The sequence below is a fragment of the Sciurus vulgaris genome (assembly GCF_902686455.1).
Source record: "Sciurus vulgaris genome assembly, chromosome: 14".
Lineage (NCBI taxonomy): Eukaryota > Metazoa > Chordata > Mammalia > Rodentia > Sciuridae > Sciurus > Sciurus vulgaris.
Genome location: NC_136475.1, coordinates 71,554,581 through 71,577,145, shown reverse-complemented (window position 1 = coordinate 71,577,145; position 22,565 = coordinate 71,554,581). Strand labels below are relative to the sequence as shown.

Genomic DNA, 22,565 nt, shown 5'->3' with positions numbered 1-22,565 from the left:
TAATCATAAGTGGCTGTTGCTGTGATTCAAAACTACAAACTAACATCATGAGATCTAAAATCATAAGCAGAAAGGGAAGTGGGTCGAAATGACCTTAGTTGGGTACAAGTTAAGAATAGTTACTAACACCTAGATAATCGCTGTTGACATGGTACTTTGTCTATGAAAAATAGGAATCAAAAAGAGAAGAATTTTAAGTTATATAAGAATTGTTATTTTGTGTTGCCAAACATGCTATGCTAAGCAACTGTTGATGGGTACAGAAGGGGGTGTTCCCATGGGAGAAACTTTTCCTACATAACATGGAGTCTCAGGGTAAAATGGAGTCTGTTTAGTCACTACTCATATAGCCTGACTTGAAACATTTCCATGGAGTCAAATAGGTCAGCCCACCCCAGTGGCCACCCACCTGCATTTTTGCATTTCCTATGTGCTACTTTGACCCCATAGGAACGGCAAGTCCCTGCTCTCATATCCTAATTACAGAGTCTAGGCCAAAAGTGGAATTTAGGGAGTTTGAACTTTATCTTTCACAGTGCTTTTCAATTTGGGCTCAGAGGAATGCCCATCAGGGCTACCTATTGGTAAAGACTTTGTTCAGACTTCCCAGGAATATTTCAATCAGGGAAGCTTCATGTTCCCTCATTTTCCTTGGCTTTATGGGAAACCTTCTTTTGATGAAAGAGATGTCTGACTAAAATACATTTGAAAACTATTGCTCCAGGGAGTACTGTAATAATTCTATTCGTTATCCAAACATGATCTTTTGTTGAGCCCTTAAGATAAAAAGTGTTTCCTCTTTTCTGTCTCTGGCCAGCTTCTCATAAAAGATTGTAGAATTCAGAGCTTAACCTTGAATCTGCATGTTTAAATAACTAAACACTATGAGTTTTGAAAGAAAACACTAAAATAACTAAACACTCTGAGTTTTGAAAGAAAACACTGTGTTAGAACCTGAAAGTTTTTGTTTAGCTAGATTAAGAAAGATAGAGTATGCATTAAGTATTGTCTTTCATTTCTTTGAGAAAATGCATGGTTGTGGGGAATTTGAAAGGTGCTTGTTATATGTGTATTCTTGCATTCTCTGGGCTAGTTTAGTGATTATATGCCACCATTGAGTTAAACAAGAAGAGAAAAACTGCTGAAGCTCCATTAATAATCGTGGATTAAAGTTAGTCAGAATTTGCCTAGAGGTGGGTGTTGATGGTCCTAATAATTTTTGGATAGCATTCCAAAAGCTTTTGAAGAATCTTTTAAATCTCTCCATTTCTCTGTGTCATTATTTGTAAAATGAGGAGCTTTCCATAGATGAGGACAAAACACATTTTATGGATTTTTAAGGCACTTCTTGGTTTAGTAAGTGATTTCACATTTTCCCTCTTCTGAGAGAGTCTCAGGCTGTTTTCAGCTTCAAAATTCTACTTCATGTTTTATTGTTTCTTTTGATTATGCTTGGAGAATTTTTTATTTAAAATGGACATATTGAACAGTTTTAGTTTAACAGTGATTTGACCTCATGATTCTTTGCTCTTCTAGAGATTACTGTGGTTTTATTAAAAAATAGTGTACTGATAAATGGTGTAGAAATATCCAGGAGATGTTTTTCAGAAGAACGATCAATTTTGGTGTATTGTGAACAACCAAAGCTTACTTAGCTGAAGATATACAATTGTAGTACAAAGTTTCAGGTATCTTTTTTATTTTCTTAAAAGAATTCCACAGGACTGGAAAAATTACATGGTAATTCAGAAATCTACCTTCAGATTGCCATTATCACAGAGAATCCAAAGAAGATTGAATTCCCAAGTCTCAACTACTAAAGAAAAGAAAATAATAATGGTGATGGTCAGAAGATAATTTATTGCTTCTACCAATTCAAGAATTCTCTCATTTATCAAATTATCTTGAAATTATTACCACTTAAAGTGAGCTCCCCAAAGAAATGAAACAATTTAATATGGGTTTTTTAAAAATAAAAAGACTGTAGGAGAATTGCTTTCTTGTGGGAAGATAGGATGGAAGGCTCTTTAAGAGTGATTCCTTGTACAGATTTTTATTTAGAAGACTCTCAGAGAAGAATTGGTGATGTTTAACAGTAATCCAGTTCCTTCTGTATTCCAGTTCAGATTTGCTTGCCTTCTCATGACAGTACCTAGGGGAAGAGGAGAATGAGTTGACATTGTTGTACATCCCCTCTAGTTTTAGGTAGGATCATATTTTTTTCTATGTAGAGTTCGGACGATCCTAAATGGATTTTCAGTAAAGCAGTTGTACCTCTTGCATTTCTACTCCCAAATTTACACAAAGGGACTCAGTCTGCTTTTTTGATAATCAGTTTTTTAAACATGAGTCTTATGGAATGGAATAGCTCTTTAGGTCATCTTGAAGTAAAAGGCTCCTGAGAAGGAATCTGTAATAGAAGGAGGAGTGGTGGTGGCTTTGGTCTGGGATAGAATTTTGCATCAAGGATCAGGTGTTTCAGATCCTGTGAAAGAGTAGACATTTAGCCTAATCCAGCTTGGCCATGCTGTCAGCAGCTAACTTGTGATCCAGACAAGTATCTGTATGAGAACATGGGGATTGCAAATTTGACTCTCAAATTCAACTACATATACATGGTAAAAAATAGAATGTAAAAAATAACAATTTAATTTTTATAGACCTTTCTACCCAATGCTATTGAATCTCAGACAAGATGTATCCCAGAATGAGAGGAAAGATTTCATTTTTTATTTCCTGTTTTGGATTTGTTTCATGTATGCCTCCTGAAGTTTGAGCTATTTACCCTAGGGAGAGGAAATCCAAAATTTAAAAGTTAATCATGCAATTTTTATTTTATGCTATGATATTAAGTTCTACTTTCCATATATTATTAGCCCAGCGGTTTGAAATAGATTTCCCTGGACTATATGTAGAAATCCTGACTAGCTGTGACCTCTATTAGAGGATCTGCTGTGGCCTGGGAAAATTGACTGAGAACTGTAAAGAAAGTTGGACCTTCAAGAAGGACAACAGGAAATACTTGGATCAGATGATAATTGGTAAGTGTGGGATGTCATGATTTCACCAGTAAGTGGTGCTGGGTCCCAAACTCAGGAATAGTTTGAACAGACACTGCTATGAACAGGACTATGATTATCCTTTTTTTTTTTCTTTTCAGTTCTGGGATTGAACCCAGGGATGCTTTACCACTTAAGCTACATCCCCAGACCTTTTTTATTTTTAGTTTTGAGACAGGGTCTAACTTAATTGCTGAGTCTGGCCTCAAACTTGCAATTCTCCTACTTGTGTCCTGAGTCCCTGGAATCATAGTCGTGTACCACCATGCCCAGCAGGACTAAGGTTATCTTGCTGCTTTGTGTCAATGGGTAGGCAACCATATTTGCCTCAGCTAACTCTGATGGCAAAATCAAGAACTGTATCACCATAGAAGTGTGATGCTTTGGTAGTGTAAGTGATACTCCTTTGTGGGACCTGTCTCAGGATTCATTACTGTCATTGCTCCTTTTAAGTTTGAACCCACTGAGCTATCTCTTTCTTGGTAACTGAAATGTGCAAATAAAGGAATGGATTTTTTCAGATATCAAACAAAATGATAGGTTTAGTTATTTAAACAGAGAGTTACAGGATAAATTCTGTCAAAAAAAGAATGGATTTTTCAAAATCACTCACATTTTATAAAAATAATACTCTAGAGACAGCTGTTAAATATAATTTTCTATCAATACATGCAGGTATGGCCCAAAGGGAAAATCTTATTTTCTTTAGATTACAATTTACTAACAAGTTTTAACAAGAAGATATTATTGCTTTAAAAAATAATAAATGAAAGAAACTCACTGAATTCTGTAATAAGTTTATGATTCTGGTGTTGGATATTTTCAAATTCTTGCTACTTTTCTGCAAATGTTTCTTCAGCTACTGCACAGTGATCACATAATCTTGTCCTTGATGTCTTAAGTACCAGACTCACCAATCTTCTAAAACTTTAATGGTTTCATGAAGAATTTCTAATGCTCTCTCAGCTATTGGTTTTGTTGGAATTGTTCCAGTCTTTGTGCATCTGAAGCTGTTCTCTGCAGGTGATTAGAATAATACCCAACTTGAAAATTTGTCCTTTTTCAGCTTAGTTACTTTTACTTGTAAACCTTATACTTCTTTATCATGGTATTCTTTTAGTTTTGTCCATAGTTTCTAAAGTCATTAGATATATCTGCAGAATTAGAGCTTCCACAACTGCCTGTAGAGATGTTCTTCTTGCTTAATGGGGCTCCACACTTCTATTTTGCTTAATGTTTTCTGACCTTTATTTGTTACATTATATGTGTGAAGTTGTCTTTAGACAGTTGAAATAACATCTTTCCAGGACAATTTCCAAATTCTTGAAAGCCCCAACAGGAGAGTGGATACCCTCTGGGGTGGGGAAGGGATGGCAGTTGCTGTTCTCCTTCGTCCCCTTCCTTCACCAAACTGCCAAACCCTTGGCCAGGGCTGGGGGAAGGCTGGAGGGCGGCTGACCCAGCTCAGAAGTGGTTGGTCCCCCAAAACCTTACTTTCCTATCTTAGAATTCTGGTGAAGAAATGCAGAATACAGAATTACATAAATATTTCAGAACCATTTATTTTTCCTGTTCATCGAAAAAATAATAGAGATGAGTACAGCAGTCATATAAGTAAATGTTACTGATCCTAAAGTTCCTTACTCAGTCACACTTTAAAAAGAATTTAAAATATCTTTTGTCTAACAATTCTTAAACTGTGCAGAATTTTGCAGAACGAGGAAATGGCCTAATTTTGATAATTGTTCCTTATACAACTCCTAAAAGTGACAACTTTGTTGATATGTGCCCCTAGAAATTAATACTGCTATGAAATATATTTTGCCATATAAAATATTAGAGGTCCAGGCACAGTGATACATACCTGTAATTCCAGCAACTCAGACGACTGAGGAAGGAGCATTGCAAGTTTGAGATCAGCCTCAGCAATTTAGCAAGACCCTGTCACAAAATAAAATAACAAGGACTGGGGATGTAGTTCAGAGATAGAGTGCCTATGTGTTCAATTTCAGTACTGCCAATAAATAAATAAATAAATAAATAAATAAATAAATAAAATTAGAGGTAAAAAAAATCACATTTTTTATCTAGGTCTTTGTACCTTTAAGTCACACTAGGACCCAAAACATTTTGCAAAATCAGGCACAATTAGCTATCACTATAATATTTAATACTTGACTTTTTTTACATCATAGGAAAAAAAACCCAGAACATTATATTTAAAGATTTACTTTCATTTATGTATGTAAAAAAGGGGTCAAATAATAGCAGTTTTCAAGCTGTTCTATGAAACATATGTTGAAGCTCACCCAAAACTGAAGTTTGATGGCTTATAAATTTGACCACAACCAATATATTATCTCAAGCATGTTTTTGAACATTTATTTAATGATAACATTGCCTTTCTTGGTTTGGAAAGGCTTTCCATCTATTTGTGTGACAGTTCAAGTTTGCATTAATCTCTTTTTAACATGTTTAAATATTCACCTCTTAACCTTTTTCGTTTCCTATAATGAACAGAGTATCACAATTCACCAATTTTGACCTAAATTTTGTGCACAAAATTCGAGGGGCAAAATTAGCAGTGTTGTATATAATATTGTCATGATTCTCTTAATGGAACAATAATACATTTGAAACTAAGGACAAGGTAAAAATAAGACTTAAGAAAGTAAACCAAAGATATAGCAATATAAATATGAAACATTACTTATTTTAATGAAAAGATGGGAAAAGTATAAAGTCCCCAAATCGAAAGGATCAGAATAAATATGTATAGTGATAGCTAATTGTCCCTGATTTTGCAAAATGTTTTGGGGTCCTAGGTATGACTTAACAGGTTCAAAACCCTAGATAAGAAAGGGGAGTTTACCTCTAATTTTATTTATTTACTTATGCATTGCAGAATAATGAGCATGTTTATAAATGTTAAAAATGAATGTGATAGAAGAATATTATTATTGGAAATTATTACCATCTACTAATAAGTGAAAAAACAGACTATAAAACTATACAATATGAAAATACTTCTGATATACATAGGTATGTAACAGAATGGCTCTCCAATAATGAAATTGCTAATGGTGTTTTTCCTATTTGTTGGTGTATAGGTTTTCTTTTTTTTTGTCAATCTGAATTTTTACGGCCCCAAAATTAAGAATATACTGTATCCTGTTATAAAATGTTTTCTTTATTTGCTATAAAATAATTTGATCTCATTATAAAAAGTACAGAATGGCATAGTAAAAATATTTCATCCAGAAAACCTCTCCTTCTGGGTTTCCATTTCTTATTTTCATTCCTCTGAGGCAACTGCTCTTAAAATTTTCTTGAGATTTCTTCAATAAATCTTGGATATTGTCCTATACCAGCACATATGGAACATGTTTTTCAAAGCTACTTAGAATTTTTAATAAATGCATGATAACTAAAATCAGTTTAGTTTCAAAGAAAACTTAGGGTTCCCCCCACAACAGTTTTGTGAATTATATTTAAAAGTATTCTCATAGTGTATTAATTGTACATATAATTTATCATTCTTAAGGACATTATTTCTTATGGGATATGTTGCTGACAGTGAGTTGTTGGGATAATAGGATTTTAAACATAAACTTTTTGAAGATATGAACAGAACAACTACATGCAATATAATAAAGGGAAATGATATTCAGAGAGAATTGATAAAAACATAAATAAAATGTTCAGTAAGTATATGAAATTAAAGGTAGTACAATGTAATATAATTTCCCATTTTGCCAGATTTATTCAAATTAACAATTTGATATATCAGTTTGGATAAGGGTATAAAAAGACAATGCTTCATACTCTGCTGGAAGGAAATAAATTGACACAATGTACTAACTTTTTAAATAGAGGAAATAGTAGGGCTGATCTTCACCTTCGATGCTCTCAATTTCTAAACCACAGTGGCTTAGCTTTGAACTTACTAAGGAATCCTTATGATGGAATAAACCAGACTCTTGAGAATTGTCCATCATTTTCATAGTCATCTTTTCTTCTCAAATTCTTTCTTATCCAACCAGCTTTGCAAGGAGGTCCTTGTGCTATTGTTCTCTGCAAAACACTGGACAATGACAGCTTTTCTATGTCATTTGCTTGTCATAACCCCAATACTCTGAGATTATGACATATATTATTATTATTATTATTTTTTTTTTTGCTTTGTGGGTCTTGGGTTCACTAGGGAAGTTCTATTTTAAGTTGTGCTTCAGGTTTCATATTGCCTTATGTGTTTTTAATTCTTTATGGTCCTGGGTACCTGGCACGCATAAGGTGAGAGGGCAAGCCAAACTTGGATGCACATTTAAAACTCTCCTCCTTTCATGTCCACTGACATTCCACTGGTCCAACCAGGAAACATGGCCAAGCCCAAAATTGGGGGTCGTAGGGATTATCCTCTGCCCACTCTAGTGAGAGATGCCACAGTCACACAGCAAGGGCATGGAATGTGTATGTCTCTATGACACACATTTATTTAAATATCTTTGGGGATAGAATTCAGTTTGTCATGCTGCAAAAGAATAATTTGATTTAAAAAGAATTTCCTAATGGGTCACACAAGTTTTAGGACCATATTGATTATAAGAAATAAGAATATCTGCATTCCTGAGGTGGATAAAATTACTTTCAAGTGAAATTTTTATTTACTAGTCAAAATCACAAAACACACCAAATCATTGATGCTCCTGTGTATTTCACCAGTTACTCTCTTACACATTCTTTTTTATTTCATTCCCTCAGCCACTCTGAGCTTCATTATTTTGGGCACACTGAAGAGCTAAATGACATGGGAGGAATTCAATAGTTGGGATCTTTAGCAATGCATAGAGTACCACCAAATACCTCCAGTCATGTGAATTTTAAATTGTCTTTCCCAAGGTCAGAGACTTAGTAAAGCAAGTGTTATTAAAGCCTGTGTTCTCGTTCCTTCTCACTCTGCCAATGTACATCTTCTGTAATCAGTGGCCAATAAATGGTCTAATTTTTCTAAAAGCCTCTTCTAGAACCACATTAAAAACAAATTAGCCTAAAGGTGTAATCAGGTAAGTACTGACCTTACGGAGGAAGAAGTTTGTTCGGCCAGCCGGGTCCACATTGCTCTGGGCATTCAGGCACCAGGCACATTTTCTGTGAGAATAACAAGGAATAAATATTTACCCCAAATTTGGCCTGGGCCATTGCCTGACTGCTTCATTGACTTTCTCATTATCTTGTAATATCTTCATCTCTTCTTATTTAATTTAGGAAAAATCAAAATTCAGAAGCTTTAGCAGTAATCTCTCACCAGGGCAAATAGTTGCTCCATATAGATTTCTTTATTAGTTTTGGCCTATTATAGCTAAGACTGTAGATTAGGCAAAGTTCATTCATCCATCAGTGGAGCAAGTGACTGGATTTGTGAAGTGACACAGATCACGAAAGATCAGTGAGGTGGCTGTTCTATTTAAATCGCCTGTGAAGGACATTAATTTGCAAAGCTTAACCCGAGCCTTATAGATAGGAAGAAAGATTCCATTTGTGAATCACCTTGGAATTTCATTTTTGTGAAGAATGAAATCTATACTGTGGTATGAAATGAGGAAAAATGATCTTTTCTATGTCAGTCCACTGTAAGCTTTCTGTTAGCAGTCCATCTTGGGTATCCTGTCTCTTCCTTTCCAGGAGAAACCTAACTTTCTCCTTTCTTTAAAAAGAATGTCAAACTATAATGGCAGTGACAGCTCTTTTCTTAATAAACCACTGCATCCTTGAAACTAAGAAAGGTCTAACGGAAAAGCTCTTCTTAATTACAACGTTCATTGTTGAACAAGAAGAGGGATAAAAAAATCATTCTGATGTTATCGCAGAAAAATTGTTAGGGAACAGAGACTCTACAAGCAAAGATGGAGGGCGTTTTCCTTTGGTTACCTTAAACTCTTCCAAAACAAGAGATGGAAAAAAAAGCAACAACCAAGCAATAAAAGAAACAAACAACCAAACAAAGCTTCCAATTAGATTAGGGAAATTGTAATCTTCCATACATAAATATTTCAAGTTTTCAAAGAACTAGGAAAAGTTATTAGACTCATGGTTACACCAATTTCTCAGATTACTTAAATGATCTGTAAAGGAACAGTTGCTCAAAATGTGCCTAGCTCCGCATAACCTCTAATTTAGACAGGGACAACATGAATATTAAGGAAATTACTAATTTCTGTTTTTGAGTGTGAACAATAATGGAGAAAGCCAGCCTTAAAACAAAATCTTTTCCCTATATAGAAAACAAAACAAAACAAAACAAAACATTTTAAGACATCACTCTTATGACTGGAGACCCTCCAACATGCATTTTGCTGTTAAATACTCACTTTTCCTTCATAAGTGGTTTAAAAAGCTCTACATAAGATGTATGAAGTCATCCTTAGAAATGACTGCATGTTCAAGCAAATTAGAGGCATACATCACCCGTAATAGACCAGGGAAGTTTCTTTCATGAAGGGAACAAAAGTAGCTCAGCTGGAAGGAGACACTTGAAAACAGCAATTTTGAGCTTATAAGCACAGGCTGAGACTTTTAAGCAGTGCTTCCATGCTAGGTGTGCTGTTAATCCTTTATTAGGCCATGCAAACGCTGGAGAAGCAATTTCCCCAGTTAGGCAAACATTTTTTTTTTCCTCACCAACTCTGTTAAATAGACAGTTGTTCCTATGTAAATATTTGGGGGCAACTAACTAGCCTTTTATAAAAGACTTTTGGCAGCAATATCTTCTTATTTCCTCTAGAACCTCCTGCAGATATATCAATCCAATACAAAAGTAGTAAGGAGAATAAAGTAGGAAGGTTTGGGACGATTGCAGGAAGAGAAGCAAGAGATGAGAAAGAAAGAAGAAAAAGTGGGGGTGGGGTTGGAGCTGGCGATAGCCTGGAGGAGCAGCTTCCAAGAGGACAGGTGGCCAGGAGAATGCAGGGAAAGGTCAGGCCTTCTCTGAGCTTCCTGGCTGAGGGCAGCACTGAGTAGAGTGCATATCTCAGATGCAGCTTGGGGCAGCCTGAGAGTGACTGATAGCTCCCTCTCCGGTCTCTAACTTTATTGCTGGCTTCTATGATCAACTTAGACATTTGTGAGAAGGTAGAAATGAGCTCAAAGAATTCTTTTCCAATGGACAATGTTCATCTTTGGACTTGATCTTCCCTAAACCCACTTGATTGGAACATGGTATCTCTATCTTTTAGTGTACTCTAGTCCACAAATCTGTCCCAGAACTTATTGACCCTCAGGCTTTCTCTGCAATTTAGACAATGCTGGACACATAGTGACTACTTAGATAGGAGTACTTTCTGTCCTTCCCCTCCACTCATTTTCTTCCTGTCCCTTATTTATCTACTTATTTTTTCCTGGCTGATGACAGTATTTTCCTTTCTTACTTTGCTCAGACTTAAATGACTTTTTTTTTTCCCATTTTTCTGTGTCAAAATTAAACTCATTTTTCAGAATCCATTTCAATTTCTACCACTTTCCTGTCCTTTCAGTCAGAATCAATAGTTCCTTCTTTGTGTTCTTCTAACACGTGGTACCTTTATTTTGGAATAGAAGAATATGTGTTCAACACATTTTTGCTGCCTGAGAACTAAAATATGATTTCTTCCCAGAAAGTATTTGCATTTTAATGGAGGATTTTCAAAAGTGTATTGCCTTTGTGATCTAAGGACTAATCTCCAGTGGAACTTTTAGAAGGCAGAAGAGACTTTCTGGCAGGAACTTTGCCTGGTGCTCTCCAAATCCTACCACATGGACTCCTTTGTGCAATAATCCTAGTTGTAGTAGCTCATGACACATTTTGAACACCCAGCATTATCTTGCATAGAGTGCCTTTGATCTATTCAGTGTAACTGAATCAGAACCATATGGCTTTGTGAGTGATCAGGCTCTCTGAAATGACTGATCAGTCACATAGTAGTTCTAAGTCAAACAAGCAGGATGAATTCCTCTGAGTACTTTCTTACAGTACTAACGTGTGGTTCAATTAGCTTATATTAAAAACAAACTAACAAATGCAAAATAGTCTTCCCATGGTAGCAACAGTAATCAGAATAGCCAGTTCTAGACCTTGTCTCAACTAGCTGAGACTTTTGACAGATGTGAATTTCTTTCTTCATATTCACTCATTTCTTAATTATATTTATTGAGCTCTCACTCAATTACAGACACTGTGTTAGGTCTTGAGATACAATAGTAAAGGGGAGGACACAACTCCTCTCTAGAACTGATCTGGAAAAATAGAGAACTTAGGTGAATTTAAGTTGTATAATATTTTAGCCTTAGAAAAATGGTGTTCTTTGTCATCTAGGGACAAATTTTGCTATCAGTGTCTTTATTATTGTCTATTTCTCCCTATATTTCTCAAACATTCCTATAAATTTATGTTCTAGCATAAAAATCTTCCACATACTTAGCACTTTTAGGTTTTAGGTCTTGTAGCTGGTTGAATGGTGATTTCCTTCCAAATTATGTCCATGTCCCAAACTTGTGAATGTGGTGGCCTTATTTGGAAATAGAATTATTGCAGATAAAATCTGACATGATAGCATCCTGGATTATCCAGGGAAGTTCCTAATCCAATGACAGATGCCCTCACACTGGACAAAAGAGGACACTAGAGGAAAGTCATGTGAAGATGGAGCAGAACTGGAGGGATGCAGCCATCAGCCAAGGAATGCATGGAGCTCCAGAAGTCCTGGGTGCACTGGAGTGGGCAGTCATATTATCACCTTGATTGGACTTTTTACCCTTCAAAATTGTGAGGGAATAAATTCCTATTGTTTCAAGCCACCCAGTTTGTGAAAAATTTATGCACCTCTAAGCATCAAAGAAGGCTTCTTTCATAGACATTTTTGTGCCTATTTTAATGCTGCCTTGACAACATCTGGGTAAAAATTATTTCTAAAATTGAAAAAAAATGACAAATCACAGAGCGTTTAAGGATTGGTCCATGCTATCATGTGTAGGAAATGATGGTCTTGAGTGTCTTGAGTTAAACCCACTTCTACTGACTTCAAGGCCTATACCTTTCTACTATCTGGGATTCATTCACATTGGGCAAAGATGAATAATAACAATGAACTTTTTCATCAAGTAAAGTATTCTTTTTCCATCTCACTTCATGGTACCTACTAGAGTGTTCTGAACTCCAAATGTTCAGTTGCAGGCACGGCTCAGAGTTTGTTCCCTGCACTATTTTATCTATTTATTTATTCAATTTTATCTTCAGGTTTATATTTTTAACAAATAAAAATTATGTTTTTCTCACTGATTTTTATTGTCTTTCAGTTACAATTCACATTCTTCCTTCCCTTGCCCATCAGGTTCTCAGTAACCAAAATGTCCTATCAAATGCATGTAGTCTTTGCTGTAATTTACAGTTCTGTCGTGCAGCTAATGTGTGATGATTATATATTTTCCTTGAATGTTGAATTATAAGTTTCATCCTAGTGACTACACATCAAGATATAGTCTTCTTCTCAAAATTTTTTGTTTTTAAGTTAAGCAATTACATATATTTCTTAAAACATGAAATCACTTTGGAAAGCACAGATCAGGTGACGTCTTAAGCATGTTTAGGACGTGAGAGCCCTTCGCACAGAAGCAGAGCGGCCAGCTCCTGCACCGCCCCGCTGCCAGCTCCGGCCCGCCTGCAGTTTGCTTCAGAGACCAGCACAGGGCGCCAGGGACTCCCCGAAGCAGCCCAGCCCCCCTCCGCGGGAAGTGCCCTCTTGGCTAGCTTCTCGGGGGCAGACCGCCCAGTGAGAGCCTCTCGACGCAGAGCCAACCACAAGTCCCCAAGCCAGTGGAGGTACTCGACACGCAAACGGCTTCTGGGACCAGGGCTGGGCAGACAGAGACCTCTCCAGGCAGCATTGTTCCCCTCCAGCTGCAGGCTTTTTCCACGGGGCGATCCAAGATGGCGGACTAGAGGGTGACTGCATCTCCAGTCAGCCCAGAACCCAGGATTCAAGACGGGGAGGCATTGAGAGACTCGGACTAAGATAGAACCACGGGGTGAGTCTCCCCCCACCCAGCGAAGCTCAGCTGGGTGGCAGGCCAGGATTCGAGTGGCTTATTAGAGTAGAACAGGGCAGATAGTGTCTCCCCAGGCAGCTCTGTGCAGTCTGGCGGTGGGCTCCTCCCACAAGGACAGATCCTCCAGCCTCTCGGAACAGGCCCCCCAGTGAGAGCCCTTCTGCACAGAAGCAGCCCAGCTCGGCCCACCCGGCCAGCTACAGCCCCGCCCTGCTGCCAGCTCCGGCCCGCCCGCAGGATGCTTCAGTGACCAGCACAGGGCGCCAGGGACCTCCCCAAGCAGCCCAGCCCCACTCCGGCGGGAAGCGCCTCTCTTGGCTAGCTTCTTGGGGCAAACCGCCCAGTGAGAGCCTGTCTACACAGAGCCAGCCACAAGTCCCCAAGCCAGTGAAGACCTCTGACCTACAACCAGCCTCTGGGACCAGGGCTGGGCAACAAGAGACCTCTCCAGGTCTCTCTCTCCCTGGAACCAGTAGTGGGCTAGGGGCAGTGTTCTTTGGAAGCACTGCATTATCAAATTAATCCAAGACTTCTGGCTATTGAAGGTGGTAGGTGATACACTGGAAATCTACAGGGTCCCTATAAGCCAATAGAGAAAATCTACAGTATCACAGAGTCCCATTGACATCTGACCAATATGAGAAAACAAGGGAAGAAAATGTCCGAAACAAACCTAGATACTCTATCAATAAAACCCAATGACAGCACAGCAGAAGAAATGTCCGAAAGGAGTTCAGAATGTACATAATTAAACAATCAGGGAAGCAAACGAGGAGATGAAAGAACAAATGCAGGCATTAATGAATGCACTAATCAACAGTTAAAAGAGCAAATAAGGGAAGCAAAAAAGCATTTCAATAAAGAGTTAGAGATACTAAACAAAAACCAAACAGAAATCCTTGAAATGAAGGAAACAATAAACCAAGTTAAAAATGCCATAGAAAGCATAAACAATAGGATAGATCACCTGGAAGACAGAACCTCAGATACTGAAGACAAAATATTTAATCTTGAAAACAAGGTTGACCAAACAGAGAAGATGGTAAGAAATCATGAACAGAATCTACAAGAATTATGGGATATCATGAAGAGGCCAAATTTAAGAATTATTGGGATTGAGGAAGGATTAGAGAAACAAACCAAAGGAATGAACAATCTATTCAATGAAATAATATCAGAAAATTTCCCAAATCTGAAGAATGAAATGGAAAACCAAGTACAAGAGGCTTATAGGACTCCAAATATGCAAAATTACAACAGACCTACACCAAGGCACATTATTATGAAAATACCTAACATTCAAAATAAAGACAGAATTTTAAAGGCTGCGAGAGAAAAGAATCAGATTACATTCAGGGGGAAACCAATAAGAATATCAGCAGATTTTTCAGTCCAGACGCTAAGAGCTAGAAGGGCCTGGAACAACATTTACCAAGCCCTGAAAGAAAACGGATGCCAACCAAGAATTTTATACCCAGCAAAACTTACTTTCAGATTTGACGATGAGATAAAATCCTTCCATGATAAATAAAAGCTAAAGGAATTTACTAAAAGAAAGCCGGCATTACAGAACATTCTCAGCAAAATATTCCATGAGGAAGAGATGAAAAACAACGATGTAAATCAGCAACGGGAGGAACTAGCCTAAAGGAATAGCCAAATAAAGGAGAAACCAAATCATGTCAAAAAACAAAAATGAGTCCAATGACTAGGAATACAAATCATATCACATAATAACTGTGAATGTTAATGGCCTGAACTCATCAATCAAAAGACATAGACTGGCAGATTGGATTAAAAAGAAAAATCGAACAATATGCTGCCTGCAAGAGACTCATTTCATAGAAAGAGATACCCATAGATGAAAGGTGAAAGGATGGGAAAAAACATACCATGCACACGGACACAGCAAAAAAGCTGGAGTATCCATCCTCATTTCAGATAATGTGGACTTCAAGCCAAAACTAGTCAGAAGGGATAAAGAAGGACATTACATACTGCTTCAGGGAAGCATAAATCAGCAAGACATAACAATCATAAATATCTATGCCCCGAACATTGGCTCATCCATGTAGGTCAGACAAATCCTTCTCATTCCAGAATCAAACAGACCACAACACAATAATACTAGGTGATTTTAACACACCTCTCTCACCGCTGGATAGATCGTCCAAACAAAAATTGAATAAAGAAACCATAGATCTCAATAACACAATCAACAATTTAGACTTAACCGACTTATATAGAATATACCATCCAACAAAGAACAAATACACTTCTTCTCAGCAGCACATGGATCCCTTCTCTAAAATAGACCATGTTTTATGCCACAAAGCTACTGTTAGCAAATACAAGAGATAGAGATACTACCTTGTACTCTATCAGATCATAATGGAATGGAATTAGAAATAAATTACAGAATAAAAAACAGAAACTTCTCCAATAGTTGGAGATAAATAATACACTATTATACAATGAATGGATAACAGAAGACATCAGGAGAGAAATTAAAAAAATTCTTAGAAGTAATGAGAACAAAGACACATCATATCAGAATCTCTGGGACACTATGAAAGCAGTACTGAGAGGAAGATTTATTTCATGGGGCGCATTCAACAAAAGAAGTAGAAATCAAGAAATAAACGACTTAACACTACAGCTCAAAGCCCTAGAAAAAGAAGAGCAGATCAACACCAAAAGTAGTAGAAGACAGGAAATAGTTAAAATCAGAGCCGAAATCAACGAAATTGAAACAAAACAAACAATCGGAAAAATTAACAAAATAATAGTTGGTTCTTTGAAATAATAAACAAAATTGATAAACCCTGAGCCACGCTAAACAAAGAGAAAGAGGGAGAAAACTCAAATTACTAAAATTCTGGAATGAACAAGGAAATATCACAACAGACACGAGTGAAATACAAAACATAATTAGAAGCTATTTTGAAAATCTATACTCCAACAAACAGAAAACCTTGAAGACATCAACAAGTTTGTAGAGACATATGAATTACCTAAACTGAACAAGGAAGACATACACAACTTAAATAAATCAATTTCAAGCAATGAAATAGAAGAGGTCATCAAAGCCTACCAACAAAGAAAAGTCCAGGGAAAGATGGGTTCTCAGACGAGTACTACAAAACCTTTAAAGAGAGCTCATTCTAATACTTCTCAAAGTATTCCATAAAATAGAAGAGGAGGGAACCCTCCCAAACTCCATTCTATGAAGCCAATATACCTAAACCAGACAGAGATACATCGAGGAAAGAAAATTTCAGATCAGTATCTGTAGTGAACATTGACGCAAAAATTCTCAACAAAATTTTAGCAAATCACATACAAAAATATATTAAAAAGATAGTGCACCATGATCAAGTGGGTTGTATCCAGGGATGCAAGGTTGGTTCAACATCCGGAAATCAATAAAGGTCATTCACCATATCAACAGACTAAAAGTTAAGAATCACATGATTATTTCAATAGATGCAGAAAAAGCATTCGATAAAATACAGCATCCCTTCATGCTCAAAACACTAGAAAAATTGGGGTAGTGGGATCATTCCTTAACATTGTGAAGGCCATCGATGCTAAGCCATGGCCAATATCATTCTAATGGTGAAAAACTGAAGCATTCCCTCTAAAAACGGAACAAGGCAGGGATGCCCTCTTTCACCACTTCTATTCAACATTGTTCTTGAGACTAGCCAGAGCAATTAGACAAACCAAATAAATTAAAGGGATAGGAATTGGAAAAGAGGAACTCAAACTATCCCTGTTCGCTGATGACATGTTTATATATTTAGAGGAACCTGGAAATTCCACCAGAAAACTCTTAGAACTCATAAGTGAATTCAGTAAAGTAGCAGGTTACAAGATCAATGCTCATAAATCCAACGCATTTTTATACATAAGTGATGAATCTTCAGAAAGAGAAATTAGGAAAACTACCCCATTCACAATAGCATCAAAAAAAAATAAAATACTTCGGAATCAATCTCACAAAAGAGGTGAAAGACCTCTACAATGAGAACTACAGAACACTAAAGAAAGAAATTAAAGAAAACCTTAGAAGACGGAAAGATCTCCCATGTCATGGATAGGAAGAATTAATATTGTCAAAATGGCCATACTACCAAAGTGCTATATAGATTCAATGCAATTCCAATAAAATCCAATGATGTACCTTACAGAAATAGAGCAAGCAATTATGAAATTCATCTGGAAGAATAAGAAACCCAGAATAGCAAAAGCAATCCTCAGTAGAAAGAATGAAGCAGGGGGTATCGCAATACCAGATTTTTCAGCTCTATTACAAAGCAATAGTAACATAAATGGCATGGCATTGGTACCAAAATAGACAGGTAGATCAAGGGTACAGAATAGAGGACACGGACACAAACCCAAATAAATACAATTTTCTCATACTAGACAAAGGGGCCAAAATATGCAATGGAGAAAAGATAGCCTCTTCAACAAATGGTGCTGAGAAAACTGGAAAACCATATGCAACAGAATGAAATTAAAACCCCTATCTCTCACCCTGCACAAAACTCAACTCACAATGGATGAAGGACCTCGGAATCAGACCAGAGACCCTGCATCTTATAGAAGAAAAAGTAGGTCCAAACCTTCAACTTGTTGGCTTTGGAGCAGACTTCCTTAACAGGACTCCCACAGCCCAAGAAATGAAAGCAAGAATCAACAACTGGATAGATTCAAACTAAAAAGCTTTCTCTCAGCAAAGGAAACTATCAGTAATGTGAAGAGAGAGCCTTCAGAGTGGGAGAATATCTTTGCCACTCATACTTCAGATAGAGCACTAATTTCTAGAATATATAAAGAACTCAAAAAACTCTACACCAAGAATACAAATAATCCAATCAACAAATGGGCTAAGGAAATGAACAGACACTTCACAGAAGAAGATGTACAAGCAATCAACAGATATATGAAAAAATGTCCAACATCTCTAGTAATAAGAGAAATGCAAATCAAAACTACCCTAAGATTTCATCTCACCCCAATTAGAATGGCAATTATCAAGAACACAAGCAATAATAGGTGTTGGCAAGGATGTGGGGAAAAAGGTAGACTCATACATTGCTGGTGGGGTTGCAAATTAGTGCAGCCACTCTGGAAAGCAGTATGGAGATTCCTCAGAAAGCTTGGAATGGAACCACCATTTGACCCAGCTATCCCACTCCTTGGCCTATACCCAAAGGACTTAAAATCAGCATACTACAGAGATACAGCCACATCAATGTTCATAGCTGCTCAGTTCACTATAGCCAGATCGTGGAACCAACCCAGATGCCCTTCAGTTGATGAATGGATAAAGAAACTGTGGCATATATATACAATTATGGAATATTACTCTGCCATGAGGAATGACAAAATTATGGCATTCATAGGCAAATGGATGAAATTGGAGGATATCATGCTAAGTGAGATAAGCCAATCTCAAAAAACTAAAGGACGAATGATCTCGCTGATAAGCGGATGAGGACATATGGGGTGTTAGGAGGGGTTAGTGTTAGGGTTAGGGTTAGGTGTAGGGTTAGGGATAAGGAGGGTGGTGAGAATGGAGGAAGAAAGGAATGTATAGAGGGAAAAGAGGGGTGGGAGAGGAGGGGGGAAGGGAAAAAATAACAAAATGAATCAAACAACATTGCCCTATGTAAATTTATGATTAAAAAATTAAAAATTAAAATTAAAAATTAAAATTAAATTAAATTAAATTAAAATTAAATTAAATTAAAATTTAAAATTAAAAAAAATAAATAAAGTTGTGCCAGGTGCAGTGGCCCATGCCTGTAATCCCAGCCATTCAGGAGGCTGAGGCAGGAGGATTGCAAGTTAAAAGCCAGCCTCTGCAACTTAGCAAGGCCCTAAGCAACTTAGGGAGACCCTGTCTGAAATAAAGAATAAAAAGACTGTAGATATAGTCAGGGGTACAGCGACCCTGGGTTCTATCCCTAACCTCAAGAGAGAGAAAGAGAGAGTCTAAGGAAGGGATAAGCACAGCCGAGTCTTAAAAATAAATAAATAAGTAAATAAATAAATAAATAAAGTTGCTTGAACATTCTAAAAAAAAAAAAAAAGAATGTTTAGTCCTCCTAGATTTTAAAAATTATAAGTAAAGACGTTACGCTTTAACACACATGGAATTGTTTCTACTAGAAACTACCCCATTGCTGAGAAGGCATTTATAGGAACATTTAAGAAAAAAAATGCCTTGTGTTTAAATAGCTGGTTGGCATTGATCTCTGATCTTGTCGACAAGAGTTTTCATCCCAGTAGGGAATTATTTGTAGTATCTGAAATTATGTGGTCTTACTTTAATTTATCTAAGATTTAAAGCAATTCTATTAGTCTGGCACTTATTGACAGTGTCCTTTGCTGATTATATCGTAGTACTTGGATTCATCTCCTTAACTCTTCTCTGATTCATAAAGCTGCTTACCATAGTACTGGGGATCTTTATTGAAGAAGTAACTTTTGATTAAGTGAAATAGGGGGAAAAGGAATTTCTAACCTATTTATACTGCTTACAGAGGCATAATTAAGTTGTGAGATAAGAGATTTCAGTGACTTTTTCAAAAATCAATGATATAGGAAAGTAACTAAGCTTGGGGAAGACAAAGTTACAATGTGAAAGGCATTTTAAAGAGGGAAAGAAAAACAATTACTTAGTGAACTATGGCATGACTTGTGATTTGTTTTCCTAGGAATAGGATGAATTACCTAATGAATGTTCCTTTCTTTTGTAAGTTTCTAGTTACAGCCAATATTTATTTAAATGAGTTTAAAAGAAATAGGGACCCTATGAATATTTAGACAAGAATCACAGAATTTCAGAGAAATCAACCTAGAGTGGAATATAATGGAGATGGGGTGCCTTTCTCATGGCACGGTGGACAAACTGACCAAACAGTATGGTTTAATTATAAAAAAGTGACATAAAGAGGTTTTGTTTTAAATTCCTTAGATCTATATTTTTCCTTTCCCTTTGAACAATTTCAGAGTGGATCCCTTTTTCCTAACAAATATATGTCATTTGTTTTTATTTTTCTTTTGTGTCTATACAAGAATTGAAATGAGCATGTAGATGAGAGCGCTAATGGCTTTGCCTATTATAAGACTATCTAGTAATTTTTGGAATACTTGGAATCTGTATAATGTTCTTGGGATTTGTGTCATCCAATGCCAAGAATAGGGAAAATATAATGGAGATTCAGAATAGTTTCATTTTCTTTTTGTCTGAGCCAATTCATGAAAATGTACCCAGACTTTCCTGGTTCACCTCATCTTAAAGTTCTAGGGTTGGGGGTCAAGTAGGTGGTGGGAGAAATCAGTGCATTTTGATAGTGGTTTTAGACTCTTTGGAAATGGCTTTCATGAAAAGAGAGAAGAATGTGACCATATGATAGAAATGACACATCTAGAATCATTCTTTTGATTATTAATAACTTGGCAATCCTTTATGCCTATGCAGGGCCTTAGATTCTAACTTCATTTGATTTATATAAATCTCCTTTAAAACTGAATGCTTCTTGGCAAATAGGTCATAGCATGTACCAAAGTTTAGAAGTGGAATCAGGTTGTTCAGAGCAGGTTGTTCAGGTGAAGAATAGTTTTAGTCAGCTTTTTCACTGCTGTGACTAGATGATCTGACCAGCACAATTATAGAGGAGGAAAGGTTTATTTGAGGGCTTAGGGTTTCAGAGGTCTCAGCTCCATTGGTCAGGGCCAAGGTAAGGCAGAACATCATGGTGGGAAGAGCACAGCAGAGGGAAGCAGCTCACATCATTAGGAGGCAGAGAAAGAAAGAGTCTCCACTCTCCAGATACAATATACATACCCCACAGCCATGCTCCAATTCTAGCCTTCTCCAGCCACACCCTACTACTTCAATTAATCCCATCGGGGATTAATTCACTGATTGGGTTAAGACTCTTACAACCCAATCATTCCTCCTCTGAACCTTCCTGGATCATCTCACAGGTAAGCTTTTGGGGCACACCTCAACATCCAAACCATAACAAATATATTTTCATTGATATTGTTTAGAATCATGCACATGTAATCATAGAAAGCAAACCAGCTTTAGTTGGTTTTATTATTATATTTATATTATTTTTAGCCAATGCACTCACCTTTAGTATGCTACCAGTGATGATATATATGCACATATAGGAGAGATATATCATATCAGGTTTTTTAAAATGGAATATTTATTTAAAGTGGAGAACTAAGTACATTATATGTACAACATAATTTAATTTGCAATGGCTATGTGTATGTGTGTTTTAGATGGTGCTCAAATGTTGGTTCAGATTCACAAGGCCGCCACAGACTATATTTGGCATCACTCTACTCAAAATGATACAGGAAAGGAACTGTATCTTGCCAACAGAACAGTGACCAGTATTTCTCTTCTGAAGGAGTCCTTGCAGTATTTTATGCAACCAACAGGGGATAGCCCAGGTACAAGGAGATGAGATCCACAATGAATTAATTTAGAGCAGAGATCCACAGTGAATTAATTTAGAGCCTCATTTCACTTAGAAACCTCATCTTCCACATGAGGCAAGATTTCTTGTATTATCTCTCTAAGCACAATTTCTAGAGGCAATTAAAAGTTCATGTCTGGATACAAGGGCCAACATATTCAGTAAAACCCAAACCATGTGTTCATATCTACTTTGATCATTCCTTTGTAGTTTTTCCAAGTCTAAATGAAGACTTTCTGTCAGGGATCATTTCTACCATAATCAATATTGCCTGGTAACAGAGTTGGCATTCTACCTTTAGCTGGTCCCCAGAGAAACAAAGATAGTTAACAAAAAACAAGCAAACAAACAAAAAAACACAACAAACAAAAACACCCAAATGCTCATGAAGCAGGGGAAAGGGTTTTGCTAAACCTTTCCCACAATGCATCATACTGTTAATTTCAGCCACTAGTAAGACAATGGACATGCTTATTAAAACAATAATTTACTTTGTCAACTGGATCATTACCTTCTGTTAGACCTAGCTTAGAGATGATAGGGGAAAAGATTTATTTCATTCATTAATGTATTATCTTTATTTTTCTTACCTTTCAAGTTTATTTTTTGAGAATACATGACTGATTATATTCACAGGGCTTCCAAAATAATATCTTTTAAACCAATATACTTTTAAATGGTAAAACATTTTTTTCTCAGTATATATAAGGATAACTCTTTGGAATTTGGCTTTTTATCCTTGTAACTGTCATGTAAGTGAACTATGGTGATCAAAATATCAGACTAGTTCTTAATACAGTGTCCCCAAATCAATGTGTTAATACCCAGTGTTGCAGGCATCTGGTCCTAGCCTAGGAATGTTTACATGTATTTTCTAAAATGGCATCACTTCTAATAAATATTGTTGAAGCAA

The 22,565-nt window shown here is 36.6% G+C and overlaps 1 long non-coding RNA gene across 1 annotated transcript in view; it reads right to left on the bottom strand.

Moving 5' to 3' along the window:
- Positions 1–4,920: 4,920 nt before the first annotated feature.
- The window catches only part of LOC306643831, a 34,557-nt gene continuing 16,912 nt past the window's right edge, over positions 4,921–22,565 (bottom strand). Inside the window, exons 2-3 of the long non-coding RNA XR_013759075.1 lie at positions 8,135–8,207; positions 4,921–5,000 (exon numbers count right to left, since the gene is read on the bottom strand). This is a non-coding gene — a long non-coding RNA (uncharacterized lncRNA). The remainder of the gene's footprint in view (positions 5,001–8,134; positions 8,208–22,565) is intronic.